Source organism: Lonchura striata, chromosome 1A (genome assembly GCF_050655825.1).
Source record: "Lonchura striata isolate lonStrDom1 chromosome 1A, ASM5065582v1, whole genome shotgun sequence".
Taxonomy (NCBI): domain Eukaryota; kingdom Metazoa; phylum Chordata; class Aves; order Passeriformes; family Estrildidae; genus Lonchura; species Lonchura striata.
This window is the reverse complement of record NC_140741.1, coordinates 13,936,892-13,958,908: the sequence shown is the minus strand read 5'-3', so window position 1 is coordinate 13,958,908 and position 22,017 is coordinate 13,936,892. Positions and strand designations below refer to the sequence as shown.

The 22,017-nt window shown below is 42.2% G+C and overlaps 1 protein-coding gene and 1 long non-coding RNA gene across 3 annotated transcripts in view; one reads left to right on the top strand and one right to left on the bottom strand.

Moving 5' to 3' along the window:
* The window catches only part of LOC110472978 (potassium voltage-gated channel subfamily KQT member 1-like), a 189,503-nt gene that overhangs the window by 104,173 nt on the left and 63,313 nt on the right, over positions 1-22,017 (top strand). The gene's annotated exons all lie outside the window — the stretch shown is intronic.
* The window catches only part of LOC146763386 (uncharacterized), a 30,368-nt gene continuing 19,605 nt past the window's right edge, over positions 11,255-22,017 (bottom strand). For both annotated transcript variants that reach the window (XR_014952290.1, XR_014952295.1), the window contains one exon: positions 11,255-17,331. This is a non-coding gene — a long non-coding RNA (uncharacterized LOC146763386). The remainder of the gene's footprint in view (positions 17,332-22,017) is intronic.

Sequence of the window (22,017 nt, the reverse complement as noted above, 5' to 3'; positions counted from 1 at the left end):
CAGGGCATTGTCCAGGTCTTGAACTCGGTCCCTGGCACAGCTCCCCAGGCTGGGAGACGGATCACTGCATACTGCTGCTCTCAAGCTGCCTCTGAACTCCAGAGCGTTTCCAGATGGATGGAGGGCTGCCATAGTGCAGCAGGGAGAGATTGAGGGTGGGAGGGGAGCTCTGGAGTCCTCCCTGCCACCCGAAAAAACACCTCTGCCTTTAGCCTTGACTATTGTAGCTTTTCAAGAAGGGCAGCCTTCCATGAGGTTTAATTTTTTTGGGGGGGGGCAAGGGGGGGAATGGGGGGGGGGGGGTATGTTTGATTTGTTATTCATTCTGTGTCAAATCAAATAGCCCTGCCCTCCAAAGGTGGGCCAGCAGCTTTCTAGAACTTTCTGATGGTCTGGCAATTGCTAACAAGAGGCTGTGCTTTGTTGCCTTCTTTGAGTGATACAAATATGAAGTCTCTGAGAAAGTTGAGTGACCTGTTTTGAAAGTGTAAAAGCAGTGGGCAAATCCCAGTCTGCCCTTAGTTATTCCCTGTTGTGCTTGGACACATCCAGGACCCCAGGCATCACATTTGGATCTTCTTGAGCATCCCTAGGATCCACCCTGAGTGTATGAACACCAGGCTAAAATATATAAAAAAATAGTCTAATCAGAGAGTATTTATAGAACAGCAGGCTTTAGCAGGGTTCTTACTGATTTTTTTCTGAGTGGCAGCTAAATCACACTCAATTCATAAGTTCTACGTTCTCTATAAAGTAAATTTTCTGTTCTTTATTTCTTTGATGGAGCAAAATGAGATAGATTCTCAATTGCTGGGACTCATTTTGGCTCCACTAGCTTTAGTGGAGTTTGCTTATCCCAGCTGAAAACCTGGCTTGCTGATCTCTGACTTTTACATATTTTGCTAAATTTCCTCTTTCCTTTCCACTTCTATACTTTTTCCTTCTAGACATATTTTCCAGCACTTTGCATCCTTCTCTCTTTTGGTTTATTAAAACAATCTTCATAATTTTCTTGTTTTCCCTTCTAGTCTCTCCCCACAGCTCTTAATTTTTCCCTCCCTCCTTGTGGAGGGAACCAAAGTCTCTTTGGTGCATAGAAAAACATCAAGAGAGAGTTTGGTGCAAGGGGGGCTTTGTCAAAATAGTCTTTATGAATCACATTGTGTGTGCTGATGATCATCATTGCACAAGAAATCTTTGTTTTATACTTATTTCTGAAATCTTATAAAATCTTCAGTTTATGCCAGTATTTGCTGATGCTCTTTATTCCTTTTTTTTTTCTTTATTAACAAAGGCTTATTTCCCCTCTAGTTATTCATCCCGTATGTCTATTCAGAATAGCTGTTGATGATGGTGTCCACAGAGTGTATTTTTTCGTGAAAGTAGTGAAGCTAAAAAAAAATATGTCAGATAGACAAGGAGAGGAGATAGTTCTACTCCTTAAAACCATGATGTTCAGAAAACAACCAAAAGGGGAAACTTGGAAATATCAGCAGAAAAAATTGCTTCAGGGGCAGTGGACAAGCTGATCTGTGGAATATCCTTACCCAGTACATGCCCTATATTATAGTTTAATGCTGGAATCACATGCAATAATATGACATGGATGAACTTAAGAAAGCATAAGGCAAATGCAGAGACAGACTCTCACTCTCTGCAAAGGCAAAGCCTTCATCTGAATCCAAAAGGAAGTCCAAGTACACATGCAGATTTTTTTTTTTCTGGAGAAATATCATTAAAATTAGGAAAATTAGTTGCACAAATGAAGTCACACTATACTGTTGTGCAGCAACAAATAATGCTAAAACAAGAATAAAATTGGAAAAGAGATGATGGCTGAGTATTTTGACCCATTAAAAAGCCTAATTTATTTACCTAATAATTCCAGGGAAGATATTGTATGTTTTCTCCCTAAAACTTGCTGAAGGCAACAAGATGCTAAAGTTGCACCAAGTATTGTTTTAACTTTCTGTTTTCTTCCAATGCTTCTCTTTTGTCTCAATTTTTAGAAACTCTGGAGCTCAGACTGACTTTTATCCAGTGATGCTTTTGCTCTGAAGGAATAAAACAAAACTATCATTTTTGCTCCCAGTCTGACAGTAAATTAATTCCATGTGTGTTCCTCATTAGTCAGTTGTTTCCTAGTCAGGAAAGTTAAGGCTCAGGAGAGCTGCCCTGGTGTCATTACTTGTCCCAAGGGCTGGTTTTCCCCATGCTGTAACGTCTCATGGCATGGTGAGATGACATTACAGTCATCACTCCTCAGCATCACATGCCCAACATCTCTGAGTGCCCTTATAAACTTGTATAAAAGGCAATTCTAACATTATCCATAAAGGCAACATTTTGCCTTTTTTTTCCCCCTTTTGTCTTCCTCAGAAGCTTGAAGCGAGAAGGAAAGAGAATGTGATGGCAGAGAGGTTTTTATTCTCTTTTCCTGCTGTGGTTCCTTTTTGTCATACCCAGGGCCCTGCCTATCCCCGTAGCTGGATTCAAGATATTATTTGCTCACAGATCAGGTTGGCACAAGTTTCTGGATGCTGTTTTGCTCTCAGTCTAGATTTTCTTGCCTCATTGTTTTTTATCTGAGGACTCTCCCCTCTTTCTCCATGACAGGGATTGGTTTGTCTGCTTCTTGGTAGACTTCTCTCAACTATTTTCTTCCTTGAGACAGCAGAGCCCTTGAGCAGCAATGACTTTTTGTCCCTCCTGTTTCCATCTGTGGCACATGGTTTAATCCTCTGTGTGCTTAAAAGTGCTGTAGTCTCGATTTAATTTGTGAGCTTAATATACTGGTGTCCAGGTGAAACTTAATGGGCTGTACTGCACAGGAGGACAGGGCAGATGATTGAGCTGTCCCTCCTGGCCCCCAGCTTTATGAAGCCTGCCTAACTGATATTATGCCATAAATCAGCAGCAACAAATTAAATGGGAGACCACAGTCTCTCCTACACACACACCTGCTGACCATAAAAACTGGGGAGGAGGGGCTGAGTGCTGAAGGGATCCAGCAGTTCCCAGCTCAAATCCAGCTGCAGATGACTGAAGGTTTTTACTGACTGGAGGATTTGTATCAGCCTTTGTGAAATTAGTTTGGTGGCCTCTATCCATTTCCCAGTGAGTATCAAAAACTCAACACCTTTTTAATAGCTCCCATAAACTGGCATAGGCTCTCCTTTTTAGAAGTTTTGTTCATATCAGTGTATGGGTACATTGGCTGAATAATGATTTTCATTGGTTGTTGACTTCTTGGAGGAAAAATGAGGGTGTTTGTTCTTCATAGGTGACAGCTTCCCAAAAGCCACTAATTCTTACAAAATTGAGCTGAGCTGCACTGCCATGCAAAGAACATAGGAAACACAGACCCTCCAAAAGCACCTTGACATGTTAAGTTCAAGTTCCTTAATTCCTTTTGTTTTGAATATATTAAAAATACACCAAGGAAACAGCTTCATGGACTGGGAACAATAAGTAATAAATAAATAAATTGAACAAACAGTAAATATTTTCATTTTCAGACTGACTTGAACATTTAGAAGCCCCACAGTCAATTTCCCACCAGGAAAAAAAGACAGCTGTGCTCATATTTCTGCTCTAGTCAGTCCAACTTATTTAAGTGTCTGAAGCAACAGTACAAAACCAGACAGTCCTGCACAGTCCTGCACTGTCCAGTTGACACTCATGGGACAAATGCAGCCACCAAGACAATTCATCCATCCCATGCCTTGTCCCTGGCTGTTTGCTGGAGCTCAAGAGACCCTAACTTTTGCCACAGCCAGCAAGACATCATAGACTCCACAAGAATGCTGGCAGGCCTCCAGCCTGTTCCCTGGATATTTCCAAGCATCCCTAAATAATAATTTTTTTAGAAAAGGCTGACAGAATAAACTGTTCTGAAGGTGATGACCTGTTTTGGCTGGTCAGAAGAAGTGGGAACACTAAGCACAGCCCTAGAAGCAGTCAGATACATGTGCAAGTGTCAGGGTACACCTGGTAACACAAGGGAATGAGTCTCTGAAGGGGCCTTCACACACACATGGAATATCCTGAGTTGGGAGAGACCCACAAGGATTATCGAGTCCAGCCTCTGTCCCTGCACAGACACCCCACAATCCCATCCTGTGCATCCCTGAGAGCGCTGTCCAAACGCGCCCGGAGCTCTGGCAGCCTTGGGGCCATGACCGCTCCCTGGGGAGCCTGGGCAGTGCCTGACACCTCTGGGGGAAGAACCTTTCCCTGTTACCCAGCCTGACACTCCCCTGACCCAGCTCCAGCCGTTCCCTCGAGTCCTGTCCCTGGTCCCAGAGAGCAGAGCTCAGTGCCTGCCCCTCCACCTCCCCTCAGGAGGAAGTTCTTCAACAGGCACTTCATTCTTCAGGCACAGAAGTGTTTTCTTCCACATATTGCACAGCTCTAAGAAACTCCCTCAGTACAGAAAGCATTTGGGTAAAATCAGATAAGGAAGTCCTTTTTCCCCCACCTCCAGTGGGGCTTTGCATGGTTCCCAGGCGCTGGCAGTGAGGTGTGCAGGGCTTGCACCAGAGGAGCTCAGCCCTGGCACGCTCAGCTGGGCTCATTTGGCCATCTGGCATCCTCAGAGCTGCACCTCTCCATTGTCTGGGAGCTGGCCAGGGCAGGAGGGCAGGGTGGCACTGGCAGTTGTTGCCCCATGGAGGGGAGAGTGTGATTGTGCCACAAATCCGTTCCAACTCAAGCAATCCATGGTAGGCGATGACTTTGTGGGCACAGGTGCCATGGTGGGGCCAAGCCTTTCCCCACACAACACCTGCTGCAGGACCCCCCACAGCTCACTCATAGATATGCAAGCATGAATCTCATTGACCAGGAACTGAACTCTAGTAAAAATCACTTTATGGCCTTCTTTGTGATCATTGCAATGAATCCAGATTTCATCTAGCTTTTTTTTTTTTTTTTTTTGGTCAGGCAAATAGATCCCCAACAGCAGAACAAATACTCCTCTCCTTCTGAAACCCAGCTCTCAGCTCAAGCAGTGTGAAAAACCACACTACAGAAGATCATTAAATGGGTGATTGCCTGTCCCTCTGTGAGCTTAACAAGCCTGTGTTTGAGAAGAGCATGTTGTGGTAAGAGGCATGGAAGACATGCATAAAAAGAGCTCATGATGTCTGAATATAAATTCAAGACAGGTTTAAACAATTTCAAAATTATTATTTCTAGTACCCCTGGATTTCTAGTTTTACCCCAGCACTTATCACAAGCCTCATTTATGCTAGAAAACATACCTGGAATAGATTTGTTTTTCTTTTCTTTTTCTTTTTTTTTTTTTTCTAATAATGCAAATCATAAGCAAAAAAAATATTTTTGTACACTGGTTTCTCAAAACAACCTGAATGATTTGCAAAGCCTAGTCACCTATTACTTCACCCCTCTAATTGCAACCAAATCAGCTATGTCAGCCTTTCTTCCTTTCAGAATTAAATCGTTAATGAAATTAGGAGAAATGTTAACTATTGTTACCAGTAAGATGGCATTGTTGTTGTATTTGTCTTTCCCCATCAAACACATTTTATAAAGACACCAAAGTTCCCACAGTATTTTGATGGGTGTTTTGTCTCCCCACAACACTACTTATCTGCAAGTTATATTTTTTGCTTACAATACAGACTGGGTGGAAAGCAGGCTGCTCTCGCTGCAGCCATGAATAAACAGGCAGGCACACACTTGTAAAGCCACCATGACAAGTTGATGCAAAAACAACCCTCAGGCCTGCACCTCCCTGTTCCAAAAGGAGCAGTACTTGCTTATTTTTATTGTTTACATGCAGATGATTCCTTAGCAGTCAGAAACCTTTTTTGCATATGTACCCTCTTCTCTCAATTCTTTATGGACTAAAAAAATTGCACTGTAAGACAGCATGGTCCACTCCTCTGTCGGAGCAGAGATGCTTCATTTTTGTCATCCATTTTACCACAGGGCAGTTTCTGAGCCTTTTAAGTGAGAACTGCCTGCCTGTGGAAGGTTAACAATCTGAAAACTAAGTCCGCCTCCTTATCCATCTCCAAGGCTGGAGATTGGACTTGATGATCTTAAAAACTTCTTCTAACCTTGGCAATTCTGTGATTTACAGAGCTGGGCAAACAAATGCAGTGCCAGCTAGGAGAACATGTGTCTGTACAAGTGTCTGATCCAAGAGGGTTTCTTATGGATGACAATTTCACAGGGATTATGCCCAGAGGCATTTATTTTAGGAACTCACTCTCAAGCAACACAGCACTCCTGTGTACACCCAGGGTACACCCTTCAAGGATCTTATCTTCATTTCTTTGCAGGAAATGCCACTAAAAAATTCACATGTTGAGCATTTTTTTGCAGCAGCATGAGAGCTTAGAAGGGTGCAGCTCTGTGAGTCCATAGAGATACCTGCAGTCCAGGGCTGCAGCTGGAAAAGAGGAGAGAATTCATGCCAACCTATTGCAGAGCCAGAGGACTGCAGGGCTGGGCAGCCATGAGGCAGGATCAGATAAAGAATTCCTCAGCAAAAGATGTTTTGCACCACGAAACACTGACTTGCCACAAACATGATCTTTCATTGGAATTTGTCATTGGCAGCAACTTCGGTGCAGGGAAGCATTCCAGCTCAAGAGAGCAAGATCTGCCCCAGCAGAGGCAGCAAAGGCATCCCTGGGTCATTCCCTGCCCTGACATTGAGGGAGTGCCAGAGGAGGGAGGAATTGGTGCAGCATCTCCCTGTGATGTGGGAGACTCACATTCAAGTTCTTACCTTAGAAAGACGTGATTTAATTTACAAAGGAGGGAGCTTTTAGCATCTTAGGTACAATCATTGAACAAAAACACTATTAAAGGCCTTAACAATTGAGGTAATTCCAAGTGAGTGTTACTGACTAAACAGAAAATTTTGCATAAAGAGAACAGTCAACTCTGAACAGTCGTTGCTCGGAGATCAGCCATATTTAATAATTTAATTTGTAATTCCCAGGAACCACAAAGGAGTCTCAATACCAGTGCAGAAGTCAGGGCAATGAATTCATGCAATCTGTATATAAGGAATATAGTATGTATGTTTATATATTTATATATATATATATATATATATATATATATATACATACACACATTTTGTATATATCATATATTCATTGTCCATGAATTAATGCAATCTGTATATAAGGTAATGTATGTGTAGGGTAATGTGTATAATGCCTTGGACAACCCAGGGGATCAGTGAAGTGCACACAGCTGCATCTCAGGTGGAACCTGGAGCTGTGATTGCAGCATCTGAGCTGAATTTAGCTTTACCTGTGACCTTGTCCAAGACTGAGTGCCTCTTCCTCTTGCCCACCTCTGTAGTTAGTACCCCCTGAATTTCATGCCACTGCTGCTGCATCTGCAGCAGTGAGTGGGGCAGCACTAGGGCAGCTTGGATATGTCTGTGCCTGTGGCTGTACCTCTGATTGCAGTGGGATCTCTTGCTCTGGGGGATTCACAGCCTCTTACAAAGGTGTGGGATATCACCAAGAAAGCAAGGTCAGAAAAGAGGAAAAATTAATTATGATACTGTGTGACAGTTGCTTCCCTGTAGTGCTGCCAAGTGTCATGTGAGACAAATTTATCTTTTGACACTTTCCTCACCATTCCTGTCTGTGTGGTGACAGCAGAAGTGCCTCCTCTCAGAGCAACCACCACCTTTGATTTTTAAATTATGATGGTTTTTATAAAAAGACCATCCCAGAACAGTATGGACTTAAAAATCATTCAGATGGACGAACTATCTGTGCCACAGTGTGACCCAGGAGTGCAGTATCTCAGGGGCAACAAGGAAAATTTGGCTGGAATTTCCCTGCAATCTTTGCAGGGAGGGTGACAGAAAACTAACTCTAGTGTTCTAGACTTTCCTTAGCTCTGCTTTGCATTCATTTCCCCAGAATCTTTCTGAATTATGCAATACCTTCCACCTCAATGTTTTTTTCTATGCTATCGTCTTAATTAGTGTGCTGGGTTGCCAATTTGCCATGTAGCAATTAATGTAATGAGGTAATCAGGGGCAGATTAGATTTGTCTCTTACGGATCTGGGTGCCAGACCCCCAGTCCAGCAGCACCTCTGGGTGACCTCCAGGGTTGCTTTTTACCCTGAAGGGAGCACAAGACCCAGCAAAGTGGTGCAAGGCAGTTCTGCCATCCTCATCACCCCAGGGCTTTTTCTGGCTGTAATTATCAGGAAATCACGTCAGTGTGTGTGTTAGATGCCCAGCCTATTTGGGCACCTTTTAAAATAAAAAGTAGCTTGTCAAAGTGCCTTCAAGAATTTGGCCTTGGGTGAAGACAGTTGGCAGAACCAGAAGCTGTGCTGAGGCCTCCTGAGTCCCAGGGGGATGGCTGAGCCATGAGTCTGCTGTGGAAACAGGAGGGCTGACAGTACCACATGGCTCCAGTGCTCCACAGATAGTAAATCCAATCACAGAGTTCTGGAGAAATTAAAACAGTTCCTTAATCCACTTAAAAACTTAGGGATCTGTCCCAGAAAAATTAAGGAGGGAAGGGTTTTGAAAGTATCAAGAAAGAACAGTTCAATATTTTCAAAAATGTATTGCTTATGGAAAGCTGAAATGTTGTGTTTCAACCATCCTGAAATTAAACTTTATTTTACTCCAAGATGACCTTTAAAAAAATATTGTATTTCATTAAAAGCAAGGAAAGGAGGGCTTTAAAGGAATAAATTTCCAGAAGCAGAATTATAAATTTTAAGTAAACCAAAAAGAAAATTTTATTGTTCCTCTATTTCATTATAAAATTCATAAAATCTCAATACCTCTCAGACTGCACTCCCACCCTGGGTCTCCACCCTGTGGTATATCTGTGGATTTTGCCAGGGTATTTTTCAGGCTGTTCCTGTCCTCTCCTGCACCACTTCCCTCAGGAATCCAGCCTTCTGCTCCCCACCCTCACAGCTCTCCTGTCCTGACATTCAGGTCATTCCATGATGCATTTAAAAGGAGAGCAAGCTACCAGTTTGCTGCAGCTTTGAGCTGGAGCCCTTTGAAGAGACCCACAGACAGAGAGAGACTGAATCAGCTCCCCAGGGATGCTGCAAGTCAGCAGACTTTGCTGCTCAGCTGCCACAAGGTTCAACTGAGGCTGCCTAGGAGGAGAGAAAAAAAAAAAAAAAAAAAAAAAGAAAAAAAGAAAAAGATCAGAACTGAAGCTGGGTAAAGGCAGACTGGGAACACTTCAGACAATTCCTGGAAAGTAAACAAAGCAAAAAGGAGGCAAGATGTAGGGAGAGTGTCACTGTTGGAAGCCACACAGGGGGCTCTCAGAGTGGCCCTGGTGGGTGTGTGCAGATGATACCATGGACTGATATCCTGGCATCAAAAGAGTGAGGCTTCCCACCCTCTCTCAGGTGTTTCCCCCTGAGAGACAGAGACTGGGGCCTCACTTGTTGGATAAAGCTCATTTTCCTGAGGGCAGGGGAGTGCTGGTGTACAAAGCCTCTGCAGTGTTTCAGCTGTGCCAGGGAGGCCTCTGATCTCAGAGGAGCTCTCTGCCCAGCCATGGCAAATACTCTGCTCTTCTCAGTAAGGCCATGGAACACCAAAGGAGCAGCCCAAACAGCCCAGCTGACGTGGTGCTTGTGCAGCTTTGCCCATGAGATTTTGAGCAGAGCCTGCACAGAGCCTGGTGAATGGAAGAGCTGCCCACAGATGCTGCACATTTACTACATGTGCTCATGGATCTAAAGGACTCTTGGACCAGGCTACTCCTCACAGTCCTGCTATTATAACTTTAAAATGTCACCAAAGACTGGCTTGGAAGCAAAAAGTAACCCCTCGAGAACCATTCACAAAAATCCATGTGTATGGATTGTGAAAGTAATATTTCAGCTGTAAGCTGAAATTTCTCAGCTAAACCAAGGCTCTAAAAATAACACTTCTTTCTACAGTATCCTGTTGTAAAAGTTAAGGCTGCAGTTTCACAGGAACTGCTCTTTAGAATTATCTCTACCTAGCTACCTCCATCAGGAGCTTAGTGTTTAAAAACAGCAATACACAGTAGCAATGAATGCATTCATTCTGGATCAGTGCTTGTCTGTGCAAAAGTGGCCTATTCAGAGAGAGAAATAAAAAAAAAAAAAAAAAAGGAGAAAAGAAAAGAAAACCCACATTTTTCTGTTCTTTGATTCAGGATCTTCTCTGTGGCAGGAGGAACTCCAGCCTTAGCTCCTGGGAACCCTTCATATCTAGAGCTTACAGATCTCCCATCACTGGTGGGCAGCCTACACAACGGAGAGGAAGGTAGCCTGCATTAGGAAAGTCATTCCCCCATGGCTGTGGCAGGGAAAGTGCTCCAGAAGTCCCAGGGAGGGCTATTGGTAAAAGGATGGGGGAAGAGGGGAAGGAGAGCAGAGAATGAAAAGTCAGAACAATGTGTATCTTGGTGCCCTGTGTCACAAACTGATAAGCAGCTTTGTCTTGTCATAAACTGCTCTTTCAGTGCTCTTTGGCTTCCTTCACAATGTGAGGAGTGACAGGACAAGAGGGAATGGCCTCAAGCTGCACCAGGGGAGGCTCAGGTTTGACATCACAAAGAATTTCTTCACTGAAAGGGTGGTCAGGCATTAGACATCACCTGCCCAGGGAGGTGGGAGAGTCCCCATCCCTGTAGGTATCCAAGGAATGACTGGACTCAGTGTTGTGGTTGATTTGGCAAAGTGGTCTTTGGTCGAAGCCTGGACTTTCCAAACCTTTATGATCCTATTGTTGTATGATTATAGCCTTTGATAAAAAGTCTCTCCCCATCTTCTTTATAAGCCCCCTTTAATTATTGAAAGGCCACAGTTAGGTCACCCTTGAGCCTTCCATTCTCCAGGCTGATCAATCCCAATTCTCCCAGCTTTTCTTCACAGCAGAACTGCTCCATCCCTCTGATCATCTTCATGTCCCTCCTCTAGACTGTCTCCAGCAGCTCCCTGTCCTTCCTGTGCTGGGATCCCAGTGCTGCAGGCAGTTCTGCAGGTGGGGTCTCACCTGAGCAGGACAGAGGGGCAGAATCCCCCCCTCCCCTCCCCTCCCCTCCCCTCCCCTCCCCTCCCCTCCCCTCCCCTTCCCTTCTCCTTCCCTTCCCTTCCCTTCCCTTCCCTTCCCTTCCCTTCCCTTCCCTTCCCTTCCCTTCCCTTCCCTTCCCTTCCCTTCCCTTCCCTTCCCTTCCCTTCCCTTCCCTTCCCTTCCCTTCCCTTCCCTTCCCTTCCCTTCCCTTCCCTTCCCTTCCCTTCCCTTCCCTTCCCTTCCCTTCCCCTCCCCTCCCCTCCTGCCATCATTGCTTTGGATGCATCCCTGGATTTCTGGGCTGCAAACACACATTGCCAGCTCATATCCAATCTTCCACACAATAGTTTCAAACCCTTCTCTGGAGAGCTGCTCTCAAACAATTCATCCCAGCAGGTTTGCAGTTGAAGAACAGGAACGGGGTCACCCTCCTTTCCTCCCTCCTTTGGCAGACTTTTCCATTTGTAACTCTTAAGGGGCACAGTAAGTGGGGAGCAACTTATTCCTTGGGGATTGTGGGTTTGGAGTGCAAAGTGGAGAATGTCCCCATGGAAATTTATCTTGGAGCTCAGTTACTTCGGAAAATTTGCCACCAAATATCCCCTGCTTCAAAAGTTTAAAGAATATGTGCAACTTTTGGAAACAAGGCTTTAGGGTTTTTTATGATGCTGTTAACTTCCAGCTTTCGGTATCATTGACTGCAGAATTGCAAAGAGACACATTCAGTGCTATAAATCAAAACTGAGAAAAACCTTATGTTTATTGAAAAAGTGAGGATGCCTGCCAAAGGGGCTTTCTCTCTTGAGAATACTGAAAGGCTTAGAGTACATCTGTATGTTATCCTCACTGGATTTGACAAGGGAAAATAGCCATGGAACATAAATACCCTTGCTTTTGTCATATCACATCAAGTTCTGAGAGATCTTTGGACTATTCACATATTTATGAATAGAGGCTGGCAATTCAAGGATCAGAATTTCTTCCAGCCTGGAGACAAGCTGGCCTTTCTACAACTGCAGCATGAGGATTCTTCTTGGCTGAAGCCTTAGTAGCAAGCAATAAAATAGGAAAAATAGGAACAATAGGTAAAATAAGACATCCTGCTTTAAGGCAGCTAGAAGCACCAGAAAAGCATGGTGGACTAAGGTAAGAGCACTCTGCCTTTGAAAGCCAGTTTGGTCTTTTGTTTGGACAGCACTGTTCCAGAAACAAATCTGTTCCAGATTGCGCAGGGAATGTTTTCTAAGCTTTCCTAAGTGAGGAAGAGAACTTTCTCCTTATGACAGGGAGAGAGAGTTACTTCCATACACCAGCATTCCCTGCTGGCTAGAAGGATAACAGCAATGGAGTGACAGAAGTTTCCAAGAAACAAGATATCTGTAAATCCAGTAAGAAAGGCAGGTATCAAAAATGAATTAATATAAAAAAAATCTCACTGCATATAAAAGAAGGTAAAAATAAATCCTCTTGATGCTGTGATTTACTTCTCCACTCCATATTTAAGATGTGCTCAAGGCCTAGCAGCCAATTTGGAAGCAGAACTTTGTCCAAAGCTCCCGAGTGGTTTGAGTTGGGATTTTTACCACTTGCCAAACTCACATCTAGGTTTTGGCTTTGCTCCTTCCTCACCAGTCTTCCAGATTTTCAAGTATAGAATGTGGATTTGAGCACATTCCTTTCTAGAGTTTCCCATTTCCCTCTGAAACAGGGGTTAAAAGAGTGTAGCTCTATCAACTTTTAGATAATTTTGTTGGTACCAGAGAATGGACTCTTGGTTTTGAACTCATGCTTTTGTCCTTGCTTTTATGCAAGATGCATAAGGACTCTGATATGTGTACAAGTGAGAATATAAACTGTGCTAGATATAGGCTTAAATTTAGCATTTAAAGAAGAGAATCATGTCTACTAAACAGGAACTTCCAGGCTGAATAGATTACCTCAAGAAACCCAAGCTGAGCATTTGCCCTTTCATCCTATGAACACCTTACCTGAATAAGACTTTAAGGAGGCAGTCCTAATTTTGAAATTATACTGTCTAAAATCTCTAAAAACACACATCACCTCTAACACTTTATCCATTCACTGAGCCCTTGGCAGGTTTTTTGCACCTTCATTCCTCTCTGACTGGGTGTTCTGTGAAATGAATTAAAGCCTTCTCAAGAGTCTTACTTTCATTTAATAATAATTTTTAATAGCCAATGAAAGAGCATTTAAACATTTTGATAAATTATAAAATAACAGGCTGGAAAAAGGATTCTGGGTATTGTATTTGAGCTACCTTAACATCTGTTCAGTATTAGAGAACTTTTACATCCCCAAAGAAGTCTTGTTAGGATTGGAGGCAAAGAAGTATTTCCGAGTAGTTTCCCTTTTTCTATCATTATGTTACTGCATGTGTTGTCCTCCAGGTAAACAGGTCTGAAGGTCCCTTTTTTTGGAAAAAGTTAGCAGCAAACCCAAGAGATTATGCCAGTCCTTGTGTATGTTTCACAGGAGGTTTCCAAATAGTGTCATAGTTGTTGGGAAGCAAAAAAGGTTGAGACTGTTTTCAGTTTGTTCAGTGCTGTGTTATTCATTTTTCTAGATGTTGAGTAAATTTGTTCTGAAGAAATGTCTCCTTTACTGCCTCAGCTCTATCTTCATTATTTCCTATCCAGGTCAATGTGCAAACGTCAGCAGACAAAAGTTCTCTTTGTTTGTCAGCTTCTGCACTGCACAGAGAAGTTCACATATAAGTATGTGAATTAATGTCCTACTTATTGTTCTATCCAAATCTGTAGATGTGTGTTTGTGTGTGTGCCCATTGGGTTTGTGTGGAGGTGATACATAACATTTTAAAACATTATTTGTACTGAAAAGAATCCGAGAATATTCTGAGTTGGAATGGACCCCACTGGGACCATTAAAGTCCAGCTCCTAGACCAACCAATTTTGGTTTAGTTCATGCTTGAGGAGTGTTATCCACTGCATTTTCATAGAGGCAATCTCCTCTAACCCTAAATTGTCCCCTTCATAAAAACAAATATTTTGGAGGCATTTTATAGCACTCATTCTACTTTTGAATGTCTTACACAATTTAAGCACAGGTTTGCTTCAGAAAGTTTGCCACCTGTGTTTGGATAACAAAACCAGATCTCATAAGGATTAATTATTTTACTTTCTATACAGGATATTGATTGTAGAGGGTCTCCAAACTTTTAATATTTATTTTTCTTTTTACTCAGTACAGTGATGGGGTCTGAGAAACACAATTCTGGTAGGATCTGGGTACTAGGGAGCTTGGTCTCAAAATAAAAGGACTTTTATTCAGTGCAAGAATGGTTATAAAAATAAGGAGCAAAGGACTAAGCAAGAGGAGAGGGATGGTTTTGGAAATCTCAGATTTCTGTTGAAAGAAAGCTTCTATAAATTTACACCTGAAGCCTGATTCTTTTCTCTCTGGTGATGGAGTCAGATGAGAGATTCCCCCATATGAAGATGTTCTCAGTTAAGGGAGATTCAGGGTCCCTCTTCTACCTGATCCCTTTGAGGATTCCTCACACAAAACTGGGAGGTGACACTGTCTAACAGAAGAGACAATCACCAATTTAATTTCATTTGAGAAATTGATTTTATGGACCATAAATTACACATAGTTCACAAACCTAAAAGCATCTTCTCTTCCAGCCTTTCTCCCTTTGATTATTCATTCTTCCTAGATAGGTACAGGTAATTTTCCTGGTGTTTGGGCTCATGTAATACAACAAAAAGCAGCTGAGATGTCAAACAAACACCTCCTTCCAGCTACAAGTTCCAAGCCAAAGAGATGACCACTTTGATGGCTCCTGTCACCATAAACTATGGCCTGTTCCCCTAGGCAGTTCTGCTGCTCTGGTGAGAGCTTCCCACATAGCTGCAGATTAAGAAAGTGATGAGCAGTTAGGTCAGTGCAGAATTTAGCATCCTGCACTTAAAGGAAGATTCAGAGTATCCCTTCTCATTTTTGCCCAACTAAGTAGCTTTTCTCCCTTGGGGCTGCTACAGAAGAGTTCTGCACTGATGCCAATGTGCATTTTCATTTACAGGTATGTGTATTCATCTCCAGTAGCCTGCTAGCAAGAACCAAAACTTCTACAAGGAACATTTTCAAATGATTACCAGATGTCTTGTGTTTTCCTCATAATGCCTTCAATAGATGAAGGAAGCAAGCTGGCACATTAGAGCTCAGCTGATATCATGGCTGGAGACAGGGCAAGTGGAAAGGCCTGGAGAATAAAGACCCCTTCTCCTGGAAAAGACATTGGCCAAGGCTCTGCCATTTGTCATAAGCTGGTTTCTGCACGTTGTGTGCATATGCAAAGATGATGATCCCAGTCCTGCACAGTTTACAGCTGGGCCATCATCTTCATCACACTACAGAAGAGAAAATCCACTGTGTGGTGGTGGGGGCTCCAGAAATGCAATTACCCTTTTTTTAAATGTCATTTAATGCACTCGGGAAACAAGGATTTGCTCTTGCATGTATCCTGATGAGCCAGGACTAAACATCCCAGGGTGATTAACGCCAGTCACCTTGGGTGTGGATTTGCTGTGGGTGTGCACATGCATATCCCCAGGCTCTAACACCCAGACATTCCCACAAACCTGAGGGGTACTTGTGTGTTTAGTTGCAGATTTTTTGGCATTTGGGCATTCTGCTGATTTTTCAAGCTGCAGATCCATTTGGGTGAGATTATCAGAGGAGCCATATCACTGTCAGCCCTGAGCCAGCTTGTTCTTAGAGTTCCTTGGAGCCATCCAACATAAAATCATCTTCCCAGGAAGCCAACAGCTATCCTGGAAGGAACGGCTAGGGACAAGAGAAGTTATTTAAATTGTCAGTCATTCCACAAAATAGTTGCATATCTCATGTTATAAATGTGAAATATATTCTGGGCCTTTAAGGCTATCAGAGAGGATTATTACAGTTATTATGGGCACATCAACAGCATATTTCAGAGTATTCTAGTTACTGGAAATAATTTTTTTTTTTCTCTAAATGCTCATTCATATGCACAAGCAATGCTTCCTTTTTAGTTTTAGGTGCAGAGCAGTTTCTCACGCTGGTCTGCCACATGGAACATCCCAGTCAGTCACAAAGGGTACACAGAAGGTTTTCACAGCCATCCAGATGACAAGTCTGAGCAGAACTTTGACTTGGCCACATAATCAGCAAGTCACCCTTACAGTCAATTAACAAAGTGGGCAAGTGAAGTAATTTAGTATCTGAGATGTTTAATTTGACTGGTAATATTTTTATCCAAACTACACTATGCTGTTGGTGCTTCTCTTTAATTCATCAGTGTTGGAGGAAGGAAAGGAGGAGGAGGAATTATTTCATACCTACTGAGCAACCATAATTAGAAGCAGTTTTGTTTCTTCTGCTCTGCATAAGTTTCCACAGCATGAAGTTGTGAGTTGCAGTGTTTTTTCCTCACATGGGTTTTTGTCTGTAAGAAGGGAACAGCTTTGAGTCTGATAAAAGGAAAATCTGATCTTTAAAGAGCAAAGGCACATTTGGGCCTGGCTTTGTAGTGGGAGAGATACTTAAGTCACCTTTGCTAATGCAGATTTGGGTGGAAGGCACAATGTGCACTCTTTTGATTTGATTCCTACAGGCTCCTGAAGCCTTTCCATCATCTTCAGTGGGATTTAGTCAAGCCTTAGAACCTTCTCTGAAAACATGTGCATTAGCACCCAGGTTGTGCAGATATTTCCATGTAAAGATGTGCTTCAGGTACGTAACTGGTCAGGTGTGCTTATTTCAGCAGACAGTCACATAAATGCCACATAAAAGCCTACAGGACTGGGGCTCTTGAGATGCTCAGCAGTAATTGCTTGCTTTTACTTGTGCTTTTAGTGGCTATTTGTCATGATCTGCTTTCAAAAATGAATACAAAAGTTTTGCATTGAATTTTCTTTCCATTTGGAAGGGATGCAAGTTGTCCTTCCTTTGTTTTTTTTCAACAGTGAGTAGGCATGAAAGCAGAACTGTCCCTAAACATACAAGTATTCAACAAAAAAATAATGAAGGAAATGCATCTTTCAACAGTTGTCAGCAGATACTTTAGTCTTTCTGTGGCAGCAGAAGGATCATCTGTCCCCATCAGCTGAAATTCCATTGTCTTATCCTTTTCCTTCTTCTGCCAATATTCCCATTGAAAGGATTGGAAAATTTTCATTTAACTCTCCTGAGCTCTGTATCTGTCAGTGCTGTCCCCCTGTGATTATGAAGACATTTTGAAGTCTGCTAAGAAGATATAGTTCAGGCTGAAATGAGAAAAATGCCATATGTTATTTAGGTAGAACAGTTTATTGTCTTACAATAGTTAAAAAGAGTTATGATGGGGTTTTCCCCTGACGTTATTTAAAAAAAGAAACAGCATTCATTAGAGACAAGCCTTTGCCAACATATGCTTTCTAAACCATAAAAAAATTCACATGGTTTTATCTTATTCCCATTGAATATATTTTTTCCAAGCCAAGACAAGAGCATCCCGACAACGGAGTACAGAGCTCAGAGTAATTGTCCTCGAGCTCTTTGTGTCTTGGGGCCCTCCTAAATAAAGCACTGACAGATGTTGCAAACAGTGGTCAGGAAGATAAGAAAGGAGGGCTGCTTCAACAACTGAGAGCAATTCTCATGTACTTTCACTGCAGAAAAGAATCAGAGGCAAAAACCACACACAGCTCCTCTGCCATGTTTTGTGACTGGAATCACTGAAGGATCACCACAGTTTTTACGTTAAACATTTATCTTCTGACACAATATATAAGGCACATGAAGAGTCCAGCAACCAGGTTTACAGATTAAGAAGGATTATTATGTTGTGGGGGATAAATCCTCATTACCTTCAGTTTAGGACAGCAGTTCTGTGTGCATGGACCAAAGCAATGCCCTGAGGGCTGTGTGAGACATCAGGCTCTTCTGAACATTTGTGGGAGGCAGAGAAAGAGATCCCTGGAGTCCAGTGACATTTCTGATAAAATTGACTTGCACCACTGTTTCATTTATGGTTTTGATTTTATTTCACATGGACTTGAGGTACAATAGACAAACCCCTTCCAACAGTGCAGACATGTTCTTGTGCCAGTATGTTTGGGGTTTGTGTATCTGCTCCTTCTCCACATTGTGTAAAGGTTAATTGAACCCACCCTTAATGTGATAGACATGTGAAACTGAAGTGTTAATGAGACCTGTGAGCAATGGCAACAAAAGGCCACCCTTCAGAAGTATTCAGTATTTCATGTCTGGCAGACTTCTGTTACTACAAAATTATTCAAGGTGTAACAACTGCAATGACTGTGAACAGCTTTCAGCCAGCTGGGTGATAAAAAAATTGACAGAGGTCAGAATCAGTATCTGAAAATGAATAGATAATAAGAGGAGGAAAAAGCTAAGAATTTCTGTACTGGGAAGGTCCTGCAGGAGCAGGTGGCACTCACAAAGGACAGATCTTGGAGTCCTTTCCTACAGTTCTCTGAGGCCAGCAATGAAAAGGGCATTTGGGAGTTACTGGGAGAGAAATGAAAAGTGAGGAGAAGGTATATTGCATTTTACTTCAGCATAGATCCCCAGTGACTCTACTCTGGATCTCTGTGTGCAGCTCCAGAAAGGCTGCAACAGGACTAGGAAGGAGGTGTGCCTGGGGAGCAGGAATGGTCAGAATCATGTGAGGTTTCTGTACAATTTTAGATTGAAGAGACCAGGACTATTCAGCCTGAAAAAGTGTCACTGGAGAGTGTCCATCGGACCAAATATAACATGGGAGAAGAAGGAGCAATGGCCATTCCCTCCTTCCAGTTGCACAAGAAATAAAGGGCAGCAAATGAGAACAGCAGTTGCCAACTTAACCAATGAAATTGTGAGCCATGTTTGGGGCTCATGTTGAATGCACCTTGGCAGGTTAGTTTAGATATGCATAAACAGGTCCAAAATGGTAATGTAGACAAATTAACAAAACCAGGGTGCATCAAGTGCTCTGACAATGTGGTTGAAACCATTGGCCACAGTTCTCTGGAAAAACAAAATTAAGGAAAAGCAAACTCTTTCACTGCCTTTTCCTGGATACTGTCAGATACAGGATGTTATGTATAGACAGACCTGGATATTCTTATATGGAACAGGCAGCATGAGGTTGTATTTTCTTTCTTAGATTTATCTCTTAGACCAAGACCTCTGGCAGCTCTCATGGGTTTTTTTATCAGCAGTACTAGGATTTGCTCCAGGTTTGCAGGGTGGATGCTGGCTGAGTGGGCTGTGTTAGCTCCTATACCAGACATATCCTTCTTTCTTCCTTAAGCACATCTTTCTTCGTTAAGCACATCTTGGCCCTTATAAATTAATACAATATTTTATTCATATGCACTGCATGACTGATAAAGCACCCCTAGGATACTATAGACATAGCATTCTTTTCTCTTTCTTTTTGTTTAATAATTTTATATTGCACATCCTACACAGGATGTATAGCCCTCCTAAATTCAAATATATTCTGCAGTCTGTTCCAGCCATCTGGCATACTCTTCTCCAAATTAACATGGTAATAGTACATTTTCCCCTGGGATCATAAGCAAAACACAGTCCCTCATAGATGTTTTGTTGCATGGAAATATTCACAGCTCAATTTAAGATGAAGCCCAGCAAAACTTGGGGAGCAGAATGAGGGGGATTCAGTCTGTGTATTTCATTAAAGGTGACTCATTTACAAGATGCATATTCAACTATCTTTGTGAGTATGGTGTTGGTCAGGACATATAACATAGGTATTACATGACATTTCCTACAATTTCATGTCTGCGCCACAGATTCTAGAGTAGAACTGCTCAGCAGCTAAGTGGCTTCAGGTTTTCCAGTGTAACACTTGTCATTCCTGCATCTACAAGAATAAATTCCCATATTTTTAAGTTATAGAAAACAAAAAAACTTGGGTTTGGGAGGATGTACCAAATTCCCTGGCCTCCTTCCTTTTCCTGGCACAGTTTAGGGCGTAGGAACAAGCAGGGTGCAGGCTTGGAATATCTGGTGCTACTCCTGCCCCCAAATCACGTGTCCTGAGATTCTCACTTCACTATTTGCTTCTAAAAGGATCATCAAATCAAAGTTACCAAAGTAGACTGCTAAAATTATAAAGGCTCTGACATGACCTGCATCCTTACCTAGCAAGAAAATTCAATTAGTTGATCATTCAGGATGGAAGCATATGGAGGCAGGTTGTGCCAGAGAAGGAATCACCACATTTGAAGATTTATTGACAGAAGTGTAGTTTTGATGACTGGAGTGTGGGTCTGGCATTGAGGGAGCTGAAACTATGATTCAGGCCTCCTGTCTGAACTTGGGAAAAGCTCTGAATAACTCTCAATTTTTTATTTCAAATTAATAATGAGGGTGTTGATGTTTCCTTTTACATTTCACCAATCTTGGCTCTGTAAAACATTTAGGACAAGTGAGTGCTTGCCCAGCAGCCAGCATAGCAGTTATGGATCACTGATTGCTGTCATAAGGAAAACTCTAATGCCATGACTTGCTAGGCCACTTGTTACGAGACAGAATTACACAAACTGACTAGAAACTAATCGGAAGTGGCTGAAAACTTAAGAAAAAAAAAAACCCAAAACCACTTCCTCTCTGCTCCAAAAACTCCAAAATTAAATATTACATTCAGACAGACATTTAAATAAGTTTTTAATACAAAATTAGGTGTATGGGGGGAACAGGGATAGTTGGTCCTGTTTACTCACGCTGGACTCTGCTTCATGTGTCATTGGATGGCTTTATTGCTTTCCCCTAAAGCTACCCAAAATACTGAAAGGGACTTAAATGTGCGGCTCTGCCTTGGACTGGAGCTACTCCTTATTATCCTGGTACCACATGGGGAGCAGAGGTGCAAACTGGTATGGATGTGTGGTTAAAAAAACCCAAAAAACAATCAAGTGGAACTAAGTGGAATTTGAGAACAGGACAATATTTGCCCCTAGAATTATTCTGATTTCACCAGTACACACTTCCCCTTCTGTATCTCAAACTTGAGTTGAAACTTAACGTATTTTCTGTTCAGTCTGGTAATCTGCACTGGTGTATGAATTTGAAGCCATCCCAGCATTAAGGCCATATCAATACATCTTTTTACAAATAAATGTCAGTGTAACAAGTTCATTGATTGTGTAGGGAGAAGAGAAACCTATGGAAAAATACTTTCAACCTCTGTATTATTTTTACTTTTGTCCTCTGTGAGGCACCTTTTACTTTGGCTCATCCATGTGAATCACCTGTCTTTACCTGAACCAGGCATATTACTGCTTGTAATTAATGCAGCTGGGAAGGTCCACAGTAAGCAACATGACCTTCAGAAGGAGATTCATTAAGCATATGAATATACACAAATAAATATTCTTCTGCCTCCTGGGGGAAGTTTATTTACTTACAGTGATGCACACAAATACATTTACAGTTTGGGCTAACTAGAGGCCTCCTGAACAACAGGAGAAGAATATTCGAATTTTTTTTTCCTGCCAAAACTGATTTATCAAATATAGTGACTTTCTTGTCCCAGAACTATTGCTAACTTTGACCCAAATCTGTGGAGATAAATATTGTTGGAAAGAAATACAAGGGTAGAATGTGGATATGGATTTTAAAAGTGGAGGGAAAAAATGTGATGACTGTCAAACAGCAGCTAGAGCATTCCTTTCTATAATTAAGATGGTAGTTCTTGTGTGGGGAGCAGCTCCCTACATAGACTGGCAAAGAGAAGGGGGAGTCTGTGACAGTGGTGACCATGACAATAATGCACCAGTGGAGATAGTTTAAGACAGCTGCATCAATCTCTTAGCTCCAGAGGCATGATTTTTTTGTTGTTGTTTTCCGAAGTTTAGGGAAAGCCCTCCTCCTGTTTTGCAAGATCAGCCATGGAAAAAACTGGGTTTTTTTATGACATACAGTTGCAGGCAGGATGT